The sequence below is a fragment of the Pseudophryne corroboree genome, chromosome 1 (assembly GCF_028390025.1).
Source record: "Pseudophryne corroboree isolate aPseCor3 chromosome 1, aPseCor3.hap2, whole genome shotgun sequence".
Classification (NCBI taxonomy): Eukaryota; Metazoa; Chordata; class Amphibia; order Anura; family Myobatrachidae; genus Pseudophryne; species Pseudophryne corroboree.
In genome coordinates this window covers 1,006,045,416-1,006,071,394 of record NC_086444.1, presented here as the reverse complement: position 1 = coordinate 1,006,071,394, position 25,979 = coordinate 1,006,045,416, and the positions used below count along the sequence as shown (strand labels likewise).

Genomic DNA, 25,979 nt, shown 5'->3' with positions numbered 1-25,979 from the left:
TATTTTGCTTGGCCCAATGCGGTTTTGGGCATGAAATACACTGGCAAAGTGGGCACAAACACCATTTTATAAATTGCCATTTTGAATAAGTAGCTGTAGTTTTGCAAGGGTTAATTAGTCTTGGGCCACAAATTTGACCCCTGAAATCAACAGAGAGTGGTCACTTGCATGTGACCCACTTGTATTTTGCCTGGCCCAACGCTGTTTTGGGCATGAAATACACTGGCATAGTGGGCACACACACCATATTTTCCATTTTGAATAAGTAGCTGTAGTTTTACAAGGGTTAACCAGTCTTGGGCCACAAATTTGACACCTGAAATCAACAGAGGGTGGTCAGTTACATATGACCCACTTGTATTTTGCTTGGCCCAATGCGGTTTTGGGCATGAAGTACACTGGCAAAGTGGGCACAAACACCATTTTATAAATTGCCATTTTGAATAAGTAGCTGTAGTTTTGCAAGGGTTAATTAGTCTTGGGCCACAAATTTGACACCTGAAATCAACAAAGCGTAGTCACTTACATATGACACACTTGTAATTTGCTTGGCCCAACGCTGTTTTGGGCATGAAATACACTGGCAAAGTGTGCCCACACACCATATTTTACCATTTTGAATAAGTAGCTATAGTTTTGCAAGAGTTAACTAGTCTTGGGACACAATTGTGAGACCTGCAATCAACAGAATGTGGTCACTTACATATCACCCACTTGTATTCTGCTTGGCCCAACATTGATTTGTGAATGAATTACGCTGGGAAAGTAGGCACAACCACCATATTATGATTTACCATTTTGAATATGTAGCTGTAGTTTTGCAAGGGTTAACTAGTCTTGGGCGACATATTTGATACCAGAAATCAAGGGTTAGATTAGCTCCTTATCGCACAGGGGAGTCATAGAGAGTCTATGTTGCGTTAAAGTTGTCTGAAGTCAGCTCTTATCCTTGCTTGAAGGAAGCTATACTCAGCAGGATTGGGGTGACGGGTCCCAGCAAAGCCCAAGAATATTATGAGTTGCAGCTGAACCCATCTGAGCCTCCAGTGGTCAAACTGGCATAATTGGCCAAACTGAGTAAAACCTGGTTACAGATAAAAACTCTTCTCAGTGGGTAGTGGAAGTGATGGCTCTAGACCAGGCTATACGGGTATCAGACCGTGGTGTAAAACACTGGGCCTTTGCAGGCTGACCCCAGACAATTGAGGAGCTAGCAGTGGTGATTGAGAGGTACCTGACCCTGGGAAATTTTAATAAAGCCAAGCAAGGGTTACAGCCAGTACATAAGCCCAATACCCAGATCCCCATTGTTAAACCAAACAGCCCGTCTCCAGTCATATGTTTTGAGTGCAGAGTGCCCAGTCATGCACAGCGGTACTTCCTAAAGCAGGGTGAGCTAGTGGATTGCAGCTCAGGGAAAACAGTACAACCTGTATTCAGTATGGCGCCTGGAATTATTTCCCCAGCTGAAACTACCATTTCATCTGATGGTACAGATTGAAGGCTGGGATATCTGGGCCTTGGTTGATACTGGCAATGAATTATCTATCATCTCTGCTAACCTGGTTCTTCCCGGGTCTGGCCAGGTTGTGCTTCTGGTAAAGATGCTATGTATACTTGGTGACATAGAAGAATGCCCATGAGTGCACCTGCCGGTGGTGATTAAAGTAAGACCAGTAAAAATGGTAGTCACAGTAGCTTCCAAACCTCTTTATCCACTAATCCTGGGCCAGGACTTCCCACTGTTGCAGGAGTTTGTTACCTGGCATGACATTGGCAGACAGACAAAGGTTAAGCTGTCGCAGGGGCCAAGATCTACTGGAAGCCAAGGTTGTATGACTGTAAACCCCTCTCTTGCCAGTGAGATTGAGACACATTAGTCCCCCATTTGCGAAAGAGTGTCTTTGCAGGACTTTAGGCGAGATCAACATAACGATGGCAACTTGTCTAATACTTTTTAAAATGTGGTAGTGGTAAATGGTAAGGTAAACTCTGCTTTACCACCTGGAGGTGTACTTTACTTTATGTGAAAAACATTTTTTTTTTACCTTGTAACTTATTTGCAAGGTAAAAGGGTAGACCAGTTGCTGATTCCCCGAAAACACGAGCAGCTGGTACTGAGGGCGGCTCACATGCATTTATGGGGTGGCCATTTAGGGGAGAGGAAAACTCTCCAGCTATGTTTCTCCTGGCCAGGCATTCATGCTGCAGTAAAAGAATATTGTCAGGAATGCCCAGTGTACTAAAAGAATGCACCCCAGACAGAATTTAGGGCGACCTTGGTTTTCCTGACTATAATTTCCATGCCTATTCAGCCAATTTTTATAGATCTGATAGGGCCAGTAGAAAAATCGGATCATGGGCATCAGTATATATTGGTGACGGTGGACTACTCCACCGGGTACCCGGAGGCCATACCACTATGTAACATGAAATCTAGCACTATTGTCCAGGAGTTCTTGATGCTGTATACCCGTCTAGGAATACCAATAGAGGTCCTGACCGACTAAGGTACCCCTTTTGTGTCTAAATTAATGAAATACCTGTGTCGCCTGTTAAAGGTGGATAGAATTACCATTTCGGTTTACCACCCGCAGACAGACGGCTTGGTTGAATGCTTTAACAGAACCCTTATGCAGATGATGAAAAGGGCAGTGTCACAGGAGAAGCGAGATTAGGACCTACTCTTACCTTAGCTAATGTTGGCAGTTTGAGAGGTACCCCAAGCCTCTTTTTTTATTATTATTATTATTATTATTATTATTATTATTATCCTTTATTTATATAGAGACTTTATATAGAGACTGTATGGGGTTTAGACCCTTCAAACTCCTCTATGGTAGACAACGCAGAGGGATACTAGATCTATTAAAAGATGGGTGGGAGCAGCAATTGTCCCAAGGGGATGCGGTTAAGATCCCGCCGGACGGAATCCCGGCGGTTGAAATACTGACGCCGGAACCCCGACCGGCACAATCCCGACATATTCTGCCTCCGTGGGTGTCCACGACACCCATAGAGGGAGAATATAAAAGTGTGCTGAGCATAGCAAAGCACCGTGCCTGCAGCGTGGCGAGCAAAGCGAGCCCACAATGGGCTGCGTTCTGCTCGCCACCCCTGTCGGGATTGTGTGGTCGAAATTCCGGCGTCAGTATTTCGACCGCCGGGATCCCATCCTGCGGGATTTAGTACTGATCCCGTCCCAAGAGCCTAACATCGTTCAGTTTGTGTCCCAATTATATGGCTGTCTAAGGCAAATTGCGCCACTTCTGACCAAGCATATGGCAAGAGCTCAACAGGATCAAAAACGCAGTCATGGCGTTACTGCTGTCAACCGGACTCTCAATAGGGGCAACAAGGTACTGATACTTGTGTCTAGGTACGGCAGGAAGGTAGAAGGAAAGAGGTAAAAGTCTACCATGTGAATTTGTTGAAGCCTTGGAAAGTGCCAGTCATCCCTCTTTAGTGGCCATGAAAACCCCAGAATGTCAGGTGCCTACTGAAGTAACTGAGTCCTAGCCAGAAACAAGAAGTGGTAAACTTAGTAGCACAGTACCAGATTGTGTTCTCTGCCCTCCTGGGGAAAACTCAAATCATACAGCATGACAATGTTACTCCACCCAGGGGGGTGATAAAACAAAGGCAATATTGTATATCTGAGGCCCAACAGGCAGCAGTAAAACAGGAACTGGAAGTGATGCGGCGCTTGGGGGTCACAGAGTAGTCAAACAGTGAATGGAATAATCCCATTTTTTTTTAGAGCCCAAGCTTTTTGGAGCTTTGAGATTCTGTAATGACTTCAGAAAGTTAAATAAAGTTCCTCGGTTTGATTCCTATCCTATGCCCCGGGTTTATGAACTTAGCAATAAGCCTGTATCTAACTACGCTAGATTTACTGAAGGGGTACTGGCAAATTCCTCTGATGGAAGCTGCCAAAGCAACAACAGCCTTCTCTACCACAGTGGGTTTGTTCCAGTCGCACCTTCCAAAGGTGGATGCAGTGTTACAGTCTCTACAGGCACAAGGGTTCACAGCTAACCTGGAGAAGTGTGCCATCATATCTGTGGAGGCAAAGTATCTGGGGTATATTGTATGCCAAGGGTAAGTTAAACCTCAACCTGGCAAGGTGGAAGCAGTCTTCACATGGCCTAAGCTAAAATGTATGTCGCAACTCAGGATATTCTTTGGTCTGGTGGGCTATTATCGTAGGTTCAGGGGTGGAACTTGCAGCGGTGCAACCGGCAGGGCCCCTCCACGATGAAGGGGCCCACAGCCGGAGGCACTACAATGAGTGAGACTGACTCATTACATGCCACCTGCCGGCGCGCTGCAAGCCGCCGCTTCCCCTTAACAGAATGAGGCTGAGCTGCAGTCTGGCCAGAGGGGGAGGAGGATGCAGTGGAGGAGTCTGGAGAAGGAGAAGGGGCCATCTTCCCCTCTCATTCACGGGCAGCCCAGCTGTTTCTTTTTGCTACCGGAGCCGGAGCATCACGTGACCATGCGGCTAAACTGTAGAGTTAGTGCAGCAGCATTCCTTGTAAAGGCGGTAAGGCAGCTGTGTGTTTATTTATTTTTATTTTATTATACATTTTTCTAATTGTACATTTCATCCTGCAAACTCAGAATCGCGGACCTCGAAGAGGCGGAGCCTACATTGAGGGGGCGGAGATTGGGAGGTGGTGGTCTCTCTGCAAATAGTAATGGTGACTGTGCAGTGACATATAACATACAGCACAGCATAGAGTGACCCCACTAAGGCAGCCAGGCACAGGGTCATGTGTTGTCACCCAGGGTGCATGTGCTGCTGCTGGCTGCATGATGCATAGTGTGGACATCTGTCTCCATGGGCCTTGTGTATCCTTGTACAAAGGAATTGTCCCATTTTTATACAGTGAGAAGTCTTCTGAGTTTTTGTGGGAGTTGGATACAATTGGCCGACAGTTATCATATTGATATTCATTATGTCGACATAAAGAACTGTCAACAAACAGTCCCTTGTGATATAGCAGTTTCGTACTTTATACCGGTGACAGCAGTGCCTTTTTCTGGATCACATTGCATTGGCGATGTCTCAGCAGTGTTCTGGTGAGTATTTTCCCCATTATCCCTAATCCCTAAACCTTTCCCTAGTAGCTAACCTTAACCTTTACCCCTCCCCACAGCCTAACCCTAGCCACCACCCCAGTGCCTCCCCCCTCCCCCCCAGCAGCCTAACCCTAAAACTTTACCGTAGTGCCTACTATATTGGCGTTATGTGTAAAAGAAGCTCTACTGTGTGGCGTAATGTGTATAAGGAGCTCTACTGTGTGGCTTAACCTGTATAAGGGGTATTACTGTGTGGTGTAACGTCTATAAGAAGCACCACTGTGTGGCGTAACGTGTATAAGGAGCACTATTGTGTGGCGTAAAGTGTATAAGGACCATTACAGTGTGTTGTAACGTGTATAAGGAGCTCTACTGTGTTGCGTAACATGTATAAGGAACAGTACTGGGTGGAGTAACGTGTATCAGGAGCACTACTGTGTGGTATAACGTATATTAAGATACTACTGTGTGGTATAACGTATATTAAGATACTACTGTGTGGCGTAACATGTATAAGAGGCACTACTGTGTGTTGTAATGTGTATAAGGAGAACTACTGTGTGGCGTAACGTGTAGAAGGAGCTCTACTATGTGGCGTAATGCGTATAAGAAGCAGTACTGTGTGGCATAACGTGTTTCAGGAGCACTACTGTGTGGCGTAACGTGTAGAAGGAGCTCTACTATGTGGCGTAATGCGTATAAGAAGCAATACTGTGTGGCATAACGTGTTTCAGGAGCAGTACTGTGTAGCGTAATGTATATAAGGAGTACTACTGTTCAGTGTAATGTAATGTAAATCAGTGTAATGTAATGAGGTTGCACTACTGTGTGGCATAATTTGAATTGGTGGTACTATTGTGTGCCCACACCCCTTTTCAATGAGACCATGCCCTATTTTTTGACACACGTTTTGGATCTTGGGCGGGCTGGGGCAACGCATTTTGTTGCACCTCGGCCCACCATGGTCTTGTTCCGCCACTGCGTAGGTGCATGCGCGAATTTGCCACAGGGCAGCATCATTCACTGAATGTCTGAGGAAACAGTCCCCAGACCAGATCTAATCACAGATGTGCTAAATGTAGCACATCTACAATCATGTACTCTGACATGCGGGTGGATGCCCAGCACAGGGCTGGTCCGCCCTGCATGACTGGCCCTAGCCCCCCCCCATCCCCCTCGCACAGGTACAAAACCATTGCACGGTGTCGATGATTTTGTACCTGATGAGTAACTCCCTGCAAACGAAGCTCCTGCACGCTGGCAGTCCGCTACTCGCCACATCCCGGGTCGCAGAGTCTGTGTGTAACACCACGCAGCTGCCTCGGGCCACCCCCCAACGGTCCAGACAGGCCTCCGTTGTCCGGTCCGTGGTTCTAAAGCCGGTGGCATGCCCCTTCCCACCACATGACCGCCTCTGCCTGTCAATCAGGCAGAGGCGATCGAAGCCCTGAGATGCTGATAGAATCACACTGGGCTCCCGGATTGCGCACGAGCAGGGCGCACTCCACAAAGTAATTCAGACTGCGATCGCTGCTGCTGCAGTGATGCAGTCTGAATTACCCCCTAGGCCCGCAGAGACTACATTGCAGAATTTAAGAAAAGCTTTATGCGCAGAGACTGTATTGCAGGATCCTGATTTCAGGTGTCAAATTTGTGGCCCAAGACTAGTTAACCCTTGCAAAACTACAGCTACTTATTCAAAATAGCAATTTATAAAATGGTGTTTGTGCCCACTTTGCCAGTGTATTTCATGCCCAAAACAGCGTTGGGCCAAGCAAAATACAACTGCGTCACATGTAAGTGACCACCCTCTGTTGATTTCAGGTGTCAGATTTGTGGCCCAAGACTGGTTAATCCTTGCAAAACTACAGCTACGTATTCAAAATGGTAAAATATGGTGTGTGTGCCCACTTTGCCAGTGTATTTCATGCCCAAAACAGCGTTGGGCCAAGCAAAATACAAGTGGGTCATATGTAAGTGACCACCCTCTGTTGATTTCAGGTGTCAAATTTGTGGCCCAAGACTGGTTAACCCTTGCAAAACTACAGCTACTTATTCAAAATGGTAAAATATGGTGTGTGTGCCCACTTTGCCAGTGTATTTCGTGGCCAAAACAGCGTTGGGCCAGGCAAAATACAACTGCGTCATATGTAAGTGACCACCCTCTGTTGTTTTTGGGGGTCAAATTTGTGGCCCAAGACTAGTTAACCCTTGCTAAACTACAGCTACTTATTCAAAATAGCAATTTATAAAATGGTGTTTATGCCCACTTTGCCAGTGTATTTCATGCCCAAAACAGCATTGGGCCAAGCAAAATACAAGTGGGTGATATGTAAGTGACCACCCTCTCCTGATTCCAGGTGTCAAATTTGTGGCCCAAGACTAGTTAACCCTTGCAAAACTACAGCTACTTATTCAAAATGGTAAAATATGGTGTGTGTGCCCATTTTGCCAGTGTATTTCATGCCCAAAACAGCGTTGGGCCAAACAAAATACAAGTGGGTGATATGTAAGTGACCACCCTCTGCTGATTTCAGGGGTCAAATTTGTGGCCCAAGACTAGTTAACCCTTGCAAAACTACAGCTACTTATTCAAAATGGCAAAATATGGTGTGTGTGCCCACTTTGCCAGTGTATTTCATGCCCAAAACAGCATTGGGCCAGGCAAAATACAAGTGGGTCACATGCAAGTGACCACTCTCTGTTGATTTCAGGTGTCAAATTTGTGGCCCAAGACTAGTTAACCCTTGCAAAACTACAGCTACTTATTCAAAATAGCAATTTATAAAATGGTGTTTATGCCCACTTTGCCAGTGTATTTCATGCCCAAAACAGCATTGGGCCAAGCAAAATACAAGTGGGTGATATGTAAGTGACCACCCTCTGTTGATTTCAGGGGTAAAATTTGTGGCCCAAGACTAGTTAACCCTTGCAAAACTACAGCTACTTATTCAAAATGGCAAAATATGGTGTGTGTGCCCATTTTGCCAGTGTATTTCATGCCCAAAACAGCGTTGGGCCAAACAAAATACAAGTGGGTGATATGTAAGTGACCACCCTCTGCTGATTTCAGGGGTCAAATTTGTGGCCCAAGACTAGTTAACCCTTGCAAAACTACAGCTACTTATTCAAAATGGCAAAATATGGTGTGTGTGCCCACTTTGCCAGTGTATTTCATGCCCAAAACAGCATTGGGCCAGGCAAAATACAAGTGGGTCACATGCAAGTGACCACTCTCTGTTGATTTCAGGTGTCAAATTTGTGGCCCAAGACTAGTTAACCCTTGCAAAACTACAGCTACTTATTCAAAATAGCAATTTATAAAATGGTGTTTATGCCCACTTTGCCAGTGTATTTCATGCCCAAAACAGCATTGGGCCAAGCAAAATACAAGTGGGTGATATGTAAGTGACCACCCTCTCCTGATTCCAGGTGTCAAATTTGTGGCCCAAGACTAGTTAACCCTTGCAAAACTACAGCTACTTATTCAAAATGGTAAAATATGGTGTGTGTGCCCATTTTGCCAGTGTATTTCATGCCCAAAACAGCGTTGGGCCAAACAAAATACAAGTGGGTGATATGTAAGTGACCACCCTCTGCTGATTTCAGGGGTCAAATTTGTGGCCCAAGACTAGTTAACCCTTGCAAAACTACAGCTACTTATTCAAAATGGCAAAATATGGTGTGTGTGCCCACTTTGCCAGTGTATTTCATGCCCAAAACAGCATTGGGCCAGGCAAAATACAAGTGGGTCACATGCAAGTGACCACTCTCTGTTGATTTCAGGTGTCAAATTTGTGGCCCAAGACTAGTTAACCCTTGCAAAACTACAGCTACTTATTCAAAATAGCAATTTATAAAATGGTGTTTATGCCCACTTTGCCAGTGTATTTCATGCCCAAAACAGCATTGGGCCAAGCAAAATACAAGTGGGTGATATGTAAGTGACCACCCTCTCCTGATTCCAGGTGTCAAATTTGTGGCCCAAGACTAGTTAACCCTTGCAAAACTACAGCTACTTATTCAAAATGGTAAAATACTGTATGGTGTGTGTGCCCATTTTGCCAATGTATTTCATGCCCAAAACAGCGTTGGGCCAAACAAAATACAAGTGGGTGATATGTAAGTGACCACCCTCTGCTGATTTCAGGGGTCAAATTTGTGGCCCAAGACTAGTTAACCCTTGCAAAACTACAGCTACTTATTCAAAATGGCAAAATATGGTGTGTGTGCCCACTTTGCCAGTGTATTTCATGCCCAAAACAGCATTGGGCCAGGCAAAATACAAGTGGGTCACATGCAAGTGACCACTCTCTGTTGATTTCAGGTGTCAAATTTGTGGCCCAAGACTAGTTAACCCTTGCAAAACTACAGCTACTTATTCAAAATAGCAATTTATAAAATGGTGTTTATGCCCACTTTGCCAGTGTATTTCATGCCCAAAACAGCATTGGGCCAAGCAAAATACAAGTGGGTGATATGTAAGTGACCACCCTCTGTTGATTTCAGGGGTAAAATTTGTGGCCCAAGACTAGTTAACCCTTGCAAAACTACAGCTACTTATTCAAAATGGCAAAATATGGTGTGTGTGCCCATTTTGCCAGTGTATTTCATGCCCAAAACAGCGTTGGGCCAAACAAAATACAAGTGGGTGATATGTAAGTGACCACCCTCTGCTGATTTCAGGGGTCAAATTTGTGGCCCAAGACTAGTTAACCCTTGCAAAACTACAGCTACTTATTCAAAATGGCAAAATATGGTGTGTGTGCCCACTTTGCCAGTGTATTTCATGCCCAAAACAGCATTGGGCCAGGCAAAATACAAGTGGGTGATATGTAAGTGACCACCCTCTGCTGATTTCAGGTGTCAAATTTGTGGCCCAAGACTAGTTAACCCTTGCAAAACTACAGCTACTTATTCAAAATGGCAAAATATGGTGTGTGTGCCCACTTTGCCAGTGTATTTCATGCCCAAAACAGCATTGGGCCAGGCAAAATACAAGTGGGTCACATGCAAGTGACCACTCTCTGTTGATTTCAGGTGTCAAATTTGTGGCCCAAGACTAGTTAACCCTTGCAAAACTACAGCTACTTATTCAAAATAGCAATTTATAAAATGGTGTTTATGCCCACTTTGCCAGTGTATTTCATGCCCAAAACAGCATTGGGCCAAGCAAAATACAAGTGGGTGATATGTAAGTGACCACCCTCTCCTGATTCCAGGTGTCAAATTTGTGGCCCAAGACTAGTTAACCCTTGCAAAACTACAGCTACTTATTCAAAATGGTAAAATATGGTGTGTGTGCCCATTTTGCCAGTGTATTTCATGCCCAAAACAGCGTTGGGCCAAACAAAATACAAGTGGGTGATATGTAAGTGACCACCCTCTGCTGATTTCAGGGGTCAAATTTGTGGCCCAAGACTAGTTAACCCTTGCAAAACTACAGCTACTTATTCAAAATGGCAAAATATGGTGTGTGTGCCCACTTTGCCAGTGTATTTCATGCCCAAAACAGCATTGGGCCAGGCAAAATACAAGTGGGTCACATGCAAGTGACCACTCTCTGTTGATTTCAGGTGTCAAATTTGTGGCCCAAGACTAGTTAACCCTTGCAAAACTACAGCTACTTATTCAAAATAGCAATTTATAAAATGGTGTTTATGCCCACTTTGCCAGTGTATTTCATGCCCAAAACAGCATTGGGCCAAGCAAAATACAAGTGGGTGATATGTAAGTGACCACCCTCTGTTGATTTCAGGGGTAAAATTTGTGGCCCAAGACTAGTTAACCCTTGCAAAACTACAGCTACTTATTCAAAATGGCAAAATATGGTGTGTGTGCCCATTTTGCCAGTGTATTTCATGCCCAAAACAGCGTTGGGCCAAACAAAATACAAGTGGGTGATATGTAAGTGACCACCCTCTGCTGATTTCAGGGGTCAAATTTGTGGCCCAAGACTAGTTAACCCTTGCAAAACTACAGCTACTTATTCAAAATGGCAAAATATGCTGTGTGTGCCCACTTTGCCAGTGTATTTCATGCCCAAAACAGCGTTGGGCCAAACAAAATACAAGTGGGTGATATGTAAGTGACCACCCTCTGCTGATTTCATGTGTCAAATTTGTGGCCCAAGACTAGATAACCCTTGCAAAACCACAGCTACTTATTCAAAATAGCAATTTATAAAATGGTGTTTATGCCCACTTTGCCAGTGTATTTCATGCCCAAAACAGCGTTGGGCCAAACAAAATACAAGTGGGTGATATGTAAGTGACCACCCTCTGCTGATTTCAGGGGTCAAATTTGTGGCCCAAGACTAGTTAACCCTTGCAAAACTACAGCTACTTATTCAAAATGGCAAAATATGGTGTGTGTGCCCACTTTGCCAGTGTATTTCATGCCCAAAACAGCATTGGGCCAGGCAAAATACAAGTGGGTCACATGCAAGTGACCACTCTCTGTTGATTGCAGGGGTAAAATTTGTGGCCCAAGACTAGTTAACCCTTGCAAAACTACAGCTACTTATTCAAAATGGCAAAATATGGTGTGTGTGCCCACTTTGCCAGTGTATTGTATGCCCAAAACAGCGTTGGGCCAAGCAAAATACAAGTGGGTCATATGTAAGTGACCACCCTCTGTTGATTTCAGGGGTCAAATTTGTGGCCCAAGACTAGTTAACCCTTGCAAAACTACAGCTACTTATTCAAAATGGTAAAATATGGTGTGTGTGCCCACTTTGCCAGTGTATTTCATGCCCAAAACAGCGTTGGGCCAGGCAAAATACAACTGCGTCATATGTAAGTGACCACCCTCTGTTGTTTTTGGGGGTCAAATTTGTGGCCCAAGACTGGTTAACCCTTGCAAAACTACAGCTACTTATTCAAAATGGCAAAATATGGTGTGTGTGCCCACTTTGCCAGTGTATTTCATGCCCAAAACAGCATTGGGTCAAGCAAAATACAAGTGGGTGATATGTAAGTGACCACCCTCTGTTGATTTCAGGGGTAAAATTTGTGGCCCAAAACTATTTAACCCTTGCAAAACTACAGCTACTTATTCAAAATAGCAAAATATGGTGTGTGCCCACTTTGCCAGTGTATTTCATGCCCAAAACAGCGTTGGGCCAAACAAAATACAAATGAGTGATATGTAAGTGACCACCCTCTATTGATTTCAGGTGTCAAATTTGTGGCCCAAGACTAGTTAACCCTTGCAAAACTACAGCTACTTATTCAAAATGGCAAAATATGGTGTGTGTGCCCACTTTGCCAGTGTATTTCATGCCCAAAACAGCGTTGGGCCAAACAAAATACAAGTGGGTGATATGTAAGTGACCACCCTCTGCTGATTTCAGGGGTCAAATTTGTGGCCCAAGACTGGTTAACCCTTGCAAAACTACAGCTACTTATTCAAAATGGTAAAATATGGTGTGTGTGCCCACTTTGCCAGTGTACTGTATTTCATGCCCAAAACAGCGTTGGGCCAGGCAAAATACAACTGCGTCACATGCAAGTGACCACTCTCTGTTGATTTCAGGGGTAAAATTTGTGGCCCAAGACTAGTTAACCCTTGAAAAACTACAGCTACTTATTCAAAATGGTAAAATATGGTGTGTGTGCCCACTTTGCCAGTGTATTTCATGCCCAAAACAGCGTTGGGCCAAGCAAAATACAACTGCGTCATATGTAAGTGACCACCCTCTGTTGTTTTTGGGGGTCAAATTTGTGGCCCAAGACTAGTTAACCCTTGCTAAACTACAGCTACTTATTCAAAATGGCAAAATATGGTGTGTGCCCACTTTGCCAGTATATTTCATGCTCAAAACAGCGTTGGGCCAGGCAAAATACAACTGCGTCATATATAAGTGACCACCCTCTGTTGTTTTTGGGGGTCAAATTTGTGGCCCAAGACTAGTTAACCCTTGCTAAACTACAGCTACTTATTCAAAATGGCAAAATATGGTGTGTGTGCCCACTTTGCCAGTGTATTTCATGCCCAAAACAGCGTTGGGCCAAGCAAAATACAACTGCGTCACATGTAAGTGACCACCCTCTGTTGATTTCAGATGTCAGATTTGTGGCCCAAGACTGGTTAATCCTTGCAAAACTACAGCTACTTATTCAAAATGGTAAAATATGGTGTGTGTGCCCACTTTGCCAGTGTATTTCATGCCCAAAACAGCGTTGGGCCAAGCAAAATACAAGTGGGTCATATGTAAGTGACCACCCTCTGTTGATTTCAGGTGTCAAATTTGTGGCCCAAGACTGGTTAACCCTTGCAAAACTACAGCTACTTATTCAAAATGGTAAAATATGGTGTGTGTGCCCACTTTGCCAGTGTATTTCGTGGCCAAAACAGCGTTGGGCCAGGCAAAATACAACTGCGTCATATGTAAGTGACCACCCTCTGTTGTTTTTGGGGGTCAAATTTGTGGCCCAAGACTAGTTAACCCTTGCTAAACTACAGCTACTTATTCAAAATGGCAAAATATGGTGTGTGTGCCCGCTTTGCCAGTGTATTTCATGCCCAAAACAGCGTTGGGCCAAGCAAAATACAACTGCGTCATATGTAAGTGACCACCCTCTGTTGTTTTTGGGGGTCAAATTTGTGGCCCAAGACTAGTTAACCCTTGCTAAACTACAGCTACTTATTCAAAATGGCAAAATATGGTGTGTGTGCCCACTTTGCCAGTGTATTTCATGCCCAAAACAGCGTTGGGCCAAGCAAAATACAAGTGGGTCATATGTAACTGATCACCCTTTGTTGATTTCAGGTGTCAAATTTGTGGCCCAAGACTAGTTAACCCTTGCAAACCTACAGCTACTTATTGAAAATGGCAAAATATGGTGTGTGTGCCCACTTTGCCAGTGTATTTCATGCCCAAAACAGCGTTGGGCCAAGCAAAATACAACTGCGTCATATGTAAGTGACCACCCTCTGTTGTTTTTGGGGGTCAAATTTGTGGCCCAAGACTAGTTAACCCTTGCTAAACTACAGCTACTTATTCAAAATGGCAAAATATGGTGTGTGCCCACTTTGCCAGTATATTTCATGCTCAAAACAGCGTTGGGCCAGGCAAAATACAACTGCGTCATATATAAGTGACCACCCTCTGTTGTTTTTGGGGGTCAAATTTGTGGCCCAAGACTAGTTAACCCTTGCTAAACTACAGCTACTTATTCAAAATGGCAAAATATGGTGTGTGTGCCCACTTTCCAGTATATTTCATGCCCAAAAGAGCGTTGGGCCAAGCAAAATACAACTGCGACACATGTAAGTGACCACCCTCTGTTGATTTCAGGTGTCAGATTTGTGGCCCAAGACTGGTTAACCCTTGCAAAACTACAGCTACTTATTCAAAATGGTAAAATATGGTGTGTGTGCCCACTTTGCCAGTGTATTTCATGCCCGAAACAGCGTTGGGCCAAACAAAATACAAGTGGGTGATATGTAAGTGACCACCCTCTGCTGATTTCAGGGGTCAAATTTGTGGCCCAAGACTAGTTAACCCTTGCAAAACTACAGCTGCTTATTCAAAATGGCAAAATATGGTGTGTGTGCCCACTTTGCCAGTGTATTGTATGCCCAAAACAGCGTTGGGCCAAGCAAAATACAAGTGGGTCATATGTAAGTGACCACCCTCTGTTGATTTCAGGGGTCAAATTTGTGGCCCAAGACTAGTTAACCCTTGCAAAACTACAGCTACTTATTCAAAATGGCAATTTATAAAATGGTGTCTGTGCCCACTTTGCCAGTGTATTTCATGCCCAAAACAGCGTTGGGCCAAGCAAAATACAAGTGGGTCATATGTAAGTGACCACCCTCTGTTGATTTCAGTTGTCAAATTTGTGGCCCAAGACTGGTTAACCCTTGCAAAACTACAGCTACTTATTCAAAATAGCAAATCATGGTGTGTGTGCCCACTTTGCCAGTGTATTTCATGCCCAAAACAGCGTTGAGCCAGGAAAAATACAAGTGGATCACATGCAAGTGACCACCCTCTGTTGTTTTTGCGGGGCAAATGTGTGGCCCAAGACTGGTTAACCCTTGCAAAACTACAGCTACTTATTCAAAATGGTAAAATATGGTGTGTGTGCCCACTTTGCCAGTGTACTGTATTTCATGCCCAAAACAGCGTTGGGCCAAGCAAAATACAACTGCGTCATATGTAAGTGACCACCCTCTGTTGATTTCAGGTGTCAGATTTGTGGCCCAAGACTGGTTAACCCTTGCAAAACTACAGCTACTTATTCAAAATGGTAAAATATGGTGTGTGTGCCCACTTTGCCAGTGTATTTCATGCCCAAAACAGCGTTGGGCCAGGCAAAATACAACTGCGTCATATGTAAGTGACCACCCTCTGTTGTTTTTGGGGGTCAAATTTGTGGCCCAAGACTAGTTAACCCTTGCTAAACTACAGCTACTTATTCAAAATGGCAAAATATGGTGTGTGTGCCCACTTTGCCAGTGTATTTCATGCCCAAAACAGCGTTGGGCCAAGCAAAATACAACTGCGTCATATGTAAGTGACCACCCTCTGTTGATTTCAGGTGTCAGATTTGTGGCCCAAGACTGGTTAACCCTTGAAAAACTACAGCTACTTATTCAAAATGGTAAAATATGGTGTGTGTGCCCACTTTGCCAGTGTATTTCATGCCCAAAACAGCGTTGGGCCAAGCAAAATACAACTGCGTCATATGTAAGTGACCACCCTCTGTTGTTTTTGGGGGTCAAATTTGTGGCCCAAGACTAGTTAACCCTTGCTAAACTACAGCTACTTATTCAAAATGGCAAAATATGGTGTGTGCCCACTTTGCCAGTATATTTCATGCTCAAAACAGCGTTGGGCCAGGCAAAATACAACTGCGTCATATATAAGTGACCACCCTCTGTTGTTTTTGGGGGTCAAATTTGTGGCCCAAGACTAGTTAACCCTTGCTAAACTACAGCTACTTATTCAAAATGGCAAAATATGGTGTGTGTGCCCACTTTGCCAGTATATTTCATGCCCAAAACAGCGTTGGGCCAAGCAAAATACAACTGCGTCACATGTAAGTGACCACCCTCTGTTGATTTCAGGTGTCAGATTTGTGGCCCAAGACTGGTTAATCCTTGCAAAACTACAGCTACGTATTCAAAATGGTAAAATATGGTGTGTGTGCCCACTTTGCCAGTGTATTTCATGCCCAAAACAGCGTTGGGCCAAGCAAAATACAAGTGGGTCATATGTAAGTGACCACCCTCTGTTGATTTCAGGTGTCAAATTTGTGGCCCAAGACTGGTTAACCCTTGCAAAACTACAGCTACTTATTCAAAATGGTAAAATATGGTGTGTGTGCCCACTTTGCCAGTGTATTTCGTGGCCAAAACAGCGTTGGGCCAGGCAAAATACAACTGCGTCATATGTAAGTGACCACCCTCTGTTGTTTTTGGGGGTCAAATTTGTGGCCCAAGACTAGTTAACCCTTGCTAAACTACAGCTACTTATTCAAAATGGCAAAATATGGTGTGTGTGCCCGCTTTGCCAGTGTATTTCATGCCCAAAACAGCGTTGGGCCAAGCAAAATACAACTGCGTCATATGTAAGTGACCACCCTCTGTTGTTTTTGGGGGTCAAATTTGTGGCCCAAGACTAGTTAACCCTTGCTAAACTACAGCTACTTATTCAAAATGGCAAAATATGGTGTGTGTGCCCACTTTGCCAGTGTATTTCATGCCCAAAACAGCGTTGGGCCAAGCAAAATACAAGTGGGTCATATGTAACTGATCACCCTTTGTTGATTTCAGGTGTCAAATTTGTGGCCCAAGACTAGTTAACCCTTGCAAAACTACAGCTACTTATTGAAAATGGCAAAATATGGTGTGTGTGCCCACTTTGCCAGTGTATTTCATGCCCAAAACAGCGTTGGGCCAAGCAAAATACAACTGCGTCATATGTAAGTGACCACCCTCTGTTGTTTTTGGGGGTCAAATTTGTGGCCCAAGGCTAGTTAACCCTTGCTAAACTACAGCTACTTATTCAAAATGGCAAAATATGGTGTGTGCCCACTTTGCCAGTATATTTCATGCTCAAAACAGCGTTGGGCCAGGCAAAATACAACTGCGTCATATATAAGTGACCACCCTCTGTTGTTTTTGGGGGTCAAATTTGTGGCCCAAGACTAGTTAACCCTTGCTAAACTACAGCTACTTATTCAAAATGGCAAAATATGGTGTGTGTGCCCACTTTGCCAGTATATTTCATGCCCAAAAGAGCGTTGGGCCAAGCAAAATACAACTGCGACACATGTAAGTGACCACCCTCTGTTGATTTCAGGTGTCAGATTTGTGGCCCAAGACTGGTTAACCCTTGCAAAACTACAGCTACTTATTCAAAATGGTAAAATATGGTGTGTGTGCCCACTTTGCCAGTGTATTTCATGCCCGAAACAGCGTTGGGCCAAACAAAATACAAGTGGGTGATATGTAAGTGACCACCCTCTGCTGATTTCAGGGGTCAAATTTGTGGCCCAAGACTAGTTAACCCTTGCAAAACTACAGCTGCTTATTCAAAATGGCAAAATATGGTGTGTGTGCCCACTTTGCCAGTGTATTGTATGCCCAAAACAGCGTTGGGCCAAGCAAAATACAAGTGGGTCATATGTAAGTGACCACCCTCTGTTGATTTCAGTTGTCAAATTTGTGGCCCAAGACTGGTTAACCCTTGCAAAACTACAGCTACTTATTCAAAATAGCAAATCATGGTGTGTGTGCCCACTTTGCCAGTGTATTTCATGCCCAAAACAGCGTTGAGCCAGGAAAAATACAAGTGGATCACATGCAAGTGACCACCCTCTGTTGTTTTTGCGGGGCAAATGTGTGGCCCAAGACTGGTTAACCCTTGCAAAACTACAGCTACTTATTCAAAATGGTAAAATATGGTGTGTGTGCCCACTTTGCCAGTGTACTGTATTTCATGCCCAAAACAGCGTTGGGCCAAGCAAAATACAACTGCGTCATATGTAAGTGACCACCCTCTGTTGATTTCAGGTGTCAGATTTGTGGCCCAAGACTGGTTAACCCTTGCAAAACTACAGCTACTTATTCAAAATGGTAAAATATGGTGTGTGTGCCCACTTTGCCAGTGTATTTCATGCCCAAAACAGCGTTGGGCCAGGCAAAATACAACTGCGTCATATGTAAGTGACCACCCTCTGTTGTTTTTGGGGGTCAAATTTGTGGCCCAAGACTAGTTAACCCTTGCTAAACTACAGCTACTTATTCAAAATGGCAAAATATGGTGTGTGTGCCCATTTTGCCAGTGTATTTCATGCCCAAAACAGCGTTGGGCCAAGCAAAATACAACTGCGTCATATGTAAGTGACCACCCTCTGTTGATTTCAGGTGTCAGATTTGTGGCCCAAGACTGGTTAACCCTTGAAAAACTACAGCTACTTATTCAAAATGGTAAAATATGGTGTGTGTGCCCACTTTGCCAGTGTATTTCATGCCCAAAACAGCGTTGGGCCAAGCAAAATACAACTGCGTCATATGTAAGTGACCACCCTCTGTTGTTTTTGGGGGTCAAATTTGTGGCCCAAGACTAGTTAACCCTTGCTAAACTACAGCTACTTATTCAAAATGGCAAAATATGGTGTGTGCCCACTTTGCCAGTATATTTCATGCTCAAAACAGCGTTGGGCCAGGCAAATTACAACTGCGTCATATATAAGTGACCACCCTCTGTTGTTTTTGGGGGTCAAATTTGTGGCCCAAGACTAGTTAACCCTTGCTAAACTACAGCTACTTATTCAAAATGGCAAAATATGGTGTGTGTGCCCAGTTTGCCAGTATATTTCATGCCCAAAAGAGCGTTGGGCCAAGCAAAATACAACTGCGTCACATGTAAGTGACCACCCTCTGTTGATTTCAGGTGTCAGATTTGTGGCCCAAGACTGGTTAACCCTTGCAAAAGTACAGCTACTTATTCAAAATGGTAAAATATGGTGTGTGTGCCCACTTTGCCAGTGTATTTCATGCCCAAAACAGCGTTGGGCCAGGCAAAATACAAGTGGGTCACATGCAAGTGACCACTCTCTGTTGATTTCAGGTGTCAAATTTGTGGCCCAAGACTAGTTAACCCTTGCAAAACTACAGCTACTTATTCAAAATGGCAAAATATGGTGTGTGTGCCCACTTTGCCAGTGTATTTCATGCCCAAAACAGTGTTGGGCCAGGCAAAATACAAGTGGGTCACATGCAAGGGACCCTACTCTGTTGATTTCAGGTGTCAAATTTGTGACAGAAGACTCATTAACCCTTGCGAAACTGAATGATCTGAATAAGAAGCTGGAGTTCGAATAAGAAGTGAATAAGAAGCTGGAGCTTGAATAAGAAGTGAATAAGAAGCTGGCCGAATAAGAAGCTAACTTCAGCCTCGTGCGCAATACAGCGTTTGCCCATTCACTATTCTAGTGAGACACAGTAACCATAGCAACTTGCGGGAGCCGAGTAGGGGCGGAAGTGAAGGTAACGACTTCCGCCCACACACTTCTTCCAGCGTACACTGCCGATCGCGGCCCTTGTACGAGACACAGTAACCATTGCAACCCGCTGGAGCCTAGTATGGGCGGAAGTGAAGGTAACGACTTCCGCCCACACAGTTCTTCCAGCGGACACCGCCGATCGCGGCCCTCGCACGATGACAGCAATCCTTATAGGAGCTATGTACCGGGGCACTTCTCATTCCATTCACAGCCCATATAGCGGGCTAATAACTACAGGTACTCTCCCTGTCCGTATCATAGCCATACAGTGAGGGCGGAAGTACTAAGTACAACTTCCGCCCTACTCTGGCTAATCATTGACCAGTAGTCCTCCCCCCAATCAGGTCATCCAGGGATTACCTGTCCAGGTTAACCCCGCCCTTAAGACCAGTCATAGGTTGACATTAATTACAGGCCCCATTAAATACTCAGGCCTCAGACTTCCAGTAGCTGCTCAAAATGAAAGTGAACAAGCCCGTTACCGGGTGAAACGCGTTTTTCCAAGGGGCACCTCTCATGTCTGACATCTGAATGGGTGATATTTAATACTTTACGTAACTCATTGTGGGCATTTTTGCCTATCTGTCACTATAATAGGTGATATCTAATACCCTACGATAGGTGTGCTTTCTAAGGGGCACCATTCATGTCTGACATCTGAATGGGTGATATTTAATACTCTACTTATCTCATTGTGGGCATTTTTGCCTATCTGTTACTATAATAGAGATATCTAATAACCTACGATAGTTGTGCATATTTAAACACTTTTTGTTTCTTTGCTCTCTTTTTTAGCAGGCACACCACCTGTAATACCCTACTATAGGAGTGCATAATTAAACAATTTGCTTTCCTGCTTTGTTAGCAGGCATACCACCTGTTGGCTATTTAAAAGTAACAGGATTTATCAAAGAAAAAAAAAATATATTTTCTCTGGGTGTTATTCTTTGCCCACCTCTGATTAAACATTTCTGTATTAGTTCAATATTTTGTACTGCCTGTTCACAGGCTCATGAGGTAAAACCCACATAAAATTTCTGTCTCAGCTGGCATAAACCTCCACGCCTTAGCCAATAACAGTGTATATATCAGGAACCATTGTTGCTATCTATATATCTCATGCTCCTAGAGAGGGAGCATGGCATATCTGCTCATATCTTTTGTGTATGCATATTAAGCACTAATATCTCTGCATGCTTCAGCCAGTTACATTGTATATCACAGGAAACTCTGTTGTTATACTCTTTATGTTCCTGGAGAAGAAGCAAAGCATACCTACTCACTTCCCTTAGACTATGCATATCAAGCATTGAGAGTTCTGCATATACACATGATTACAGTAATGGATTCTGTTGGATCCCTCGCTCAATCTTTCTGGTAATGCAAAAAAATATATCTGTATATACTTATGACTGTTCATAGGGATTATTATATTTTTTGTTTGATCCTCCGCTCAATTCTCTTGTTTATGCATAGTTAGCAACAAATACCTCGTTATATACCTATGATTACAGGGATTGTTATTGTGGGATTGATATCATTTGGTTCCACAAGTGGCCTGCGTCAGACACTGCTTCAAAGGCAACTCTATGGTATTGCCCCTTTGACGACCTGCCACCAAGGAGACAGTTAACATTTTATACTTTGCCACTGTCAGAAGTGACCACTTAGAAATAATTTTTTTCTAGGTCTTTGATAGGATGTGTTAAACATACGTAAATGTGTCATTGCATGGGCATCATGTTTACATTTTTCATTGTTTCCTTCTCTTTTGTGATATCTGCATGATACTGTTCACCGTCACCAAGATTTATATTTATATTATATTTATATTATATTCAAATTAAACAGGTGACCGTAAGGAAACCAAGAACTTCAAATTATTGGTCCTTTAAGACTTCGTAACCTTTTTTCTACGTTCCTACTTTCCTTCTTTCCTTCTTTCCGTGAACTCTCATCCACGATTCAGGCGGACTAGTCCCCCAGGGTACACGTCTTGCCAGTCTAACGGGACAGCAGATTCACACCTAATCATCTATCGATATCCACTCAATCATTCTACAGTCTCATCATAATTCCTCCCGAGAAGGAATCAATCCTTCCGTTTCGGTGCACTCTCATTGGCGATGTAGGGCAAGCTCTCTCTACGACCATACCCCTCCGTTCACGCCCAATCTCGTCCGATCTTGGAAGCTAAACGGAGGTGGGCTGGGTCAGTACCTAGACAGGTGACTACTAGGGAATACCCGGTGAAGTAGGAAGATTTACCTATGTTAATAACGCCAACAGCAGTATCACTACTTTACTGATTCCAACTATTTCCTTAATCTCCTAATGATTTACCTTTCAATGATAGTGGCAAACTACTAGAAATTGTTTAACAGTGTGTGGGCTCTCTCACTCACTAATCCAACCCTATTCAGGGCCGCATCAATACAAACAAAGTTTGTACAGATCTTTGGCAGACGGAGGCAGTTTGAGATGTAGCTACCTTCCATTATGCAATTATCCAGGTATAATTAAGATCTGAACATTTCACACATTATTTTGAAACATATAATGGTTTTCCTTCCAGACACATTTTCCATTATATAAACATGGTTATTCATGTAGAATATATCCTGTTTTGAGTTTTTAGTGCGGAGAAGAGTACAAGCCTTAGACGTCAATATCAAGCTTTAGGCTCATTTCTCATTTGATCATCATTTAAGATAATAATAAGAGTGCGCCCAAACTAGAGTCATACTTTTTCTCTTTGTATATTTTTGCTTGCTTCCTATGACCTTGGGCGCACCGCCATACGGACAGATAGGAATTCCTAAATATTATCGTCCATTTCTGGCTTTCATATAATTTATTCTGTATCTTTGAATCTAGTTCTGTGCAGGATCAACAACCATTGTTTTTTCGGCGCTGCCAGTAAGGCAGCCCGTGGTGTTGCCGTTAACTAGGGCGCCCACCCCAATATGTTTGGAGGCCAGGTCCAAATGGTTGGGGTGCTATCCAAATAGGGGAGACGCTGAATTTCTTTTTTGCGGTTTTAAGTTTGGTTTTCGTTTGCCGGTTGAGGGCGATGTTGTTGTTCGGGCTCCCAGGAACCTGCAATCGGCTTGGGAGTTTCCTTTAGTTCTTTGGGCGAAGGTCGACTTGGAAGTGCAGCTAGGTAGAATGGCGGGCCCCTTTGCGCAGCTGCCGGTGGAGAACTTAATAATTTCCCCAGTGGGGGTTGTTCTCAAGAAAGCTCCGTGGAAGTTTTGGCTCATTCAGCATTTGTCTTATCCATCCGGGTCGTCAGTTAATGATGTTATTCCTCCGGAGTATTGTTCGGTGGTTTATCAATCTTTTGATGATGCTCTGGGTATGGTACGGGCATGTGGCCCCGGGGCCCTCATGGCTCAGATTGATGTTGAGTCGGCCTTCCGTTTACTTCTGCTACACCCGGAGTCATTCAGATTAATGGGTTTACGCATCAATGGGGAATACTTCGTGGACAAGTGCTTGCCTATGGGGAGTTCCATTTCTTGTGCGCTTTTTGAGAAATTTAGTACATTTTTACATTGGTGCGTGGAGTATTCTTGCGGGGTCGTGGGAGAGCACATTATCTTGACGATTTCCTGTGGGTGGGGCCCGTGGATTCTTTGCGGTTTAGTGAGCTTTTGTTCTCCTTGCGAGCACTATTTAGGCATTTTGGGGTACCTGTGGTGGAGGACAAAACAGAGGGGCCTACCTCGTGTTTGTCATTCCTGGGTATCGAAATTGATACCGCTGCAGGCGCTTGCCGGCTTCCTCGGGACAAGGTCGAAAAGCTGCGGGAGTCGATTCGACAGTGTGTGGGGCGTTGTAAGGTTACTTTACGGCAGGCCCAATCTCTTTTGGGTCTTTTGAACTTTGCCTGTAGGGTTATTCCCATGGGCAGGGTTTTTTGCCGTAAGCTGGAGCGGTCCACGACTGGGGTTTCCAGGTCGCATCATTTTATTCGCTTATCTTCGGAAATTATGAGAGACCTTTCAGTTTGGGTTTAGTTTTTGGCGGATTTTAATGGTGTACGGATTTGGATGGCCCCGGTCGTGGACAACACCGAGTTGCAGCTCTTCACTGACGCGGCAGGTTCAGCAGGTTTTGGTTGTTTTTTGCGTGGTTCTTTGTGCGTTGTGCCTTGGCCTGCAGGTTGGTCACAGAGGGGTCTGACGAATGACCTTCTATTACTGGAACTTTTCCCCATTATGGTCGCCTTGGAGATTTGGGGTGAGCGGCTTAGCAATCGCAGTATTCTCTTCCATTGCGATAATCTGGGAGTTGTACATGCTGTCAACAATCAGAGAGCTAAGGCGCTCCATGTTCTGCGTGTGTTGTCACAGCTAGTGCTGACATGCATGCGTTTCAACGTTTTGTTTCGGGCTTGGCATGTTCCTGGGGTTGAGAATGGCGTTGTGGACGCGTTATCAAGAGGGCAGTGGGATAGATTCCGATTATTAGCCCCAGAGGCTGATGCGGTTGGTGTGCCCTGCCCCTCTTATGTTTGGCAGATCATCAAGGTGGACTGGAGGGGCTAGCTGAGCTATCTCTTGCCCCAGCCACTCTCAAGGTGTACCGTCGGGCCTGGAAGGAGTGGGAAGATTTTTCCTGTGACCAAGGGCCTAGAGGTAAGAGGGGTCGACGGTTGCTGCTTTCTTTTGTCTGGCAACTCTTCGTAACAGGGAGATCGAGAGCAGTAGTATCTCGGTACCTTGCAGGGATATCCTTTTTGTCAAAGTTAAAGGGTTTGCTAGATTTTACGAAGAGTTTCCTTTTAACGAAGGCTATCAAGGGGTGGGCGCGTTCAGCGCCGACTCCGCCAGATAGAAGGCGCCCTATCGATGCGTCCCTTCTTCCTTCACTTCTTGGGGTAGTTGCGGAGGTGGCGGCCATGAGTTTTGAAGCACTCTTTTTTGAATTGGCATTTTCCATGGCGTTTCATGGGGCATTTAGGTTGTCTGAATTGGTCGCGGCTTCCAAACGGACGGATTCTATTATGCTGCGTTCCGATGTGGTAGTGGGGGATGGGTCTTTGCTGTGCAGGCTGCGTCAATCTAAAATGGATCAGTTAGGTAAGGGCCGATGGGTCACTTTAGTGCCATCGGTGGATAGAAGGTGTTGTCCGGTGACATTGGCTAACCGTTATGTGATGGTGAGACCTTCGGTAGAGGGTTCATGGCTTCTACATTCTGATGGTTTGCCTTTGACTAGGTACCAATTTAATTATATGCTTAGGCGATGCCTGTCCGGTCTGGGCCTTTCTCCTCATGATTTCGGTTCGCACTAATTTAGGATCGGAGCCGCCACCTCCGCGGCATCAGCAGGGTTTTCGGTGGCCGAAATTAAGGCTTTGGGCCGATGGAAGTCGGCTAGTTATAAGCGTTACATTCGGCCATTTTCTGAATAAGTTTGTTGTTTGTTCTTACTAACAGTTCGGTTGTTCAGATGTGTTTCCGTCATTTCAGTCTTGTGTGTCTCCCCTGTCCTTCCTACTCGGATGACTAGCTACTCGTCACTGTTGGCAGTGGGGGTCTGGAGTTCTTTTACAATTTTTTGCCTGAACTGACGGACTGAATTTGGCTTCTTAATATTTAATTTGGCTAATTGGATTCTAATTATAAGTCCCTCAGCAGGTTTTTAAGTTTCACCTCCAGCCGAGTTATTCTGTGTGAGCCTAACCCCCCCACCACCACTTTTTTTCCTTCCCTAACGCACCCCCCCCTTCCCCTCCCTTTCCTCCGATTATTATTTTGATTAACCCTTCTGTATCTTTATGTTGCTTCAATTGGCCTGAAGCTTGTTGCACAGGAAATTGAATTCCTTAAAGAATTTTCTTTTTGGCAGATCCTCAGTATTCGAACAGTTCATTCACAACTTTCAGTTCTTTGGTGGGTTTAAACGAAATTAATCTTTTTTGCCTTTTCCCTCCTTATAGGTTTGCGGAATGATAGGTTTGGCATTTGGGTGATTGATCACTCATATATTTTTTGGGCGGCTAGGCTTATGGCCTCAGACGGGGGGCCGCGGTTTCCAATGTCGGCAGATGTGAGATGGATAGGAGTGAGGGGTATGCTTTGGCGGGAGTTGAAGGCCAAACTTCTTGAACAGGCTAGTCGGTTTGGTTTGCCTGGGATTTTGGTGATTCACTTAGGTGGAAATGATTTGGGGAAAGGAAAAGCGGTGGATCTACGGTTGTTGATGGTGTGCGATTTGGAGGAGATTATGATGGCTTGGCCGGGTTGTAGAGTGGTGTGGTCTTGTATGGTGCCCCGTTTATGTTGGCAAGGAGTGTCTGATTGTAGAGCAATTGATGGAGCTAGGAAGAAAGTGAATTCAGCGGTGGCTAAATCAGTT

General features: G+C 44.4%; 1 protein-coding gene and 1 pseudogene across 1 annotated transcript in view; one reads left to right on the top strand and one right to left on the bottom strand.

Annotated features, from left to right (window-relative positions):
* The window catches only part of GALNTL6 (polypeptide N-acetylgalactosaminyltransferase like 6), a 1,932,308-nt gene that overhangs the window by 49,419 nt on the left and 1,856,910 nt on the right, over window positions 1-25,979 (bottom strand). The window lies entirely within an intron of this gene.
* On the top strand, window positions 21,753-21,871 carry LOC134946322 (5S ribosomal RNA; annotated as a pseudogene).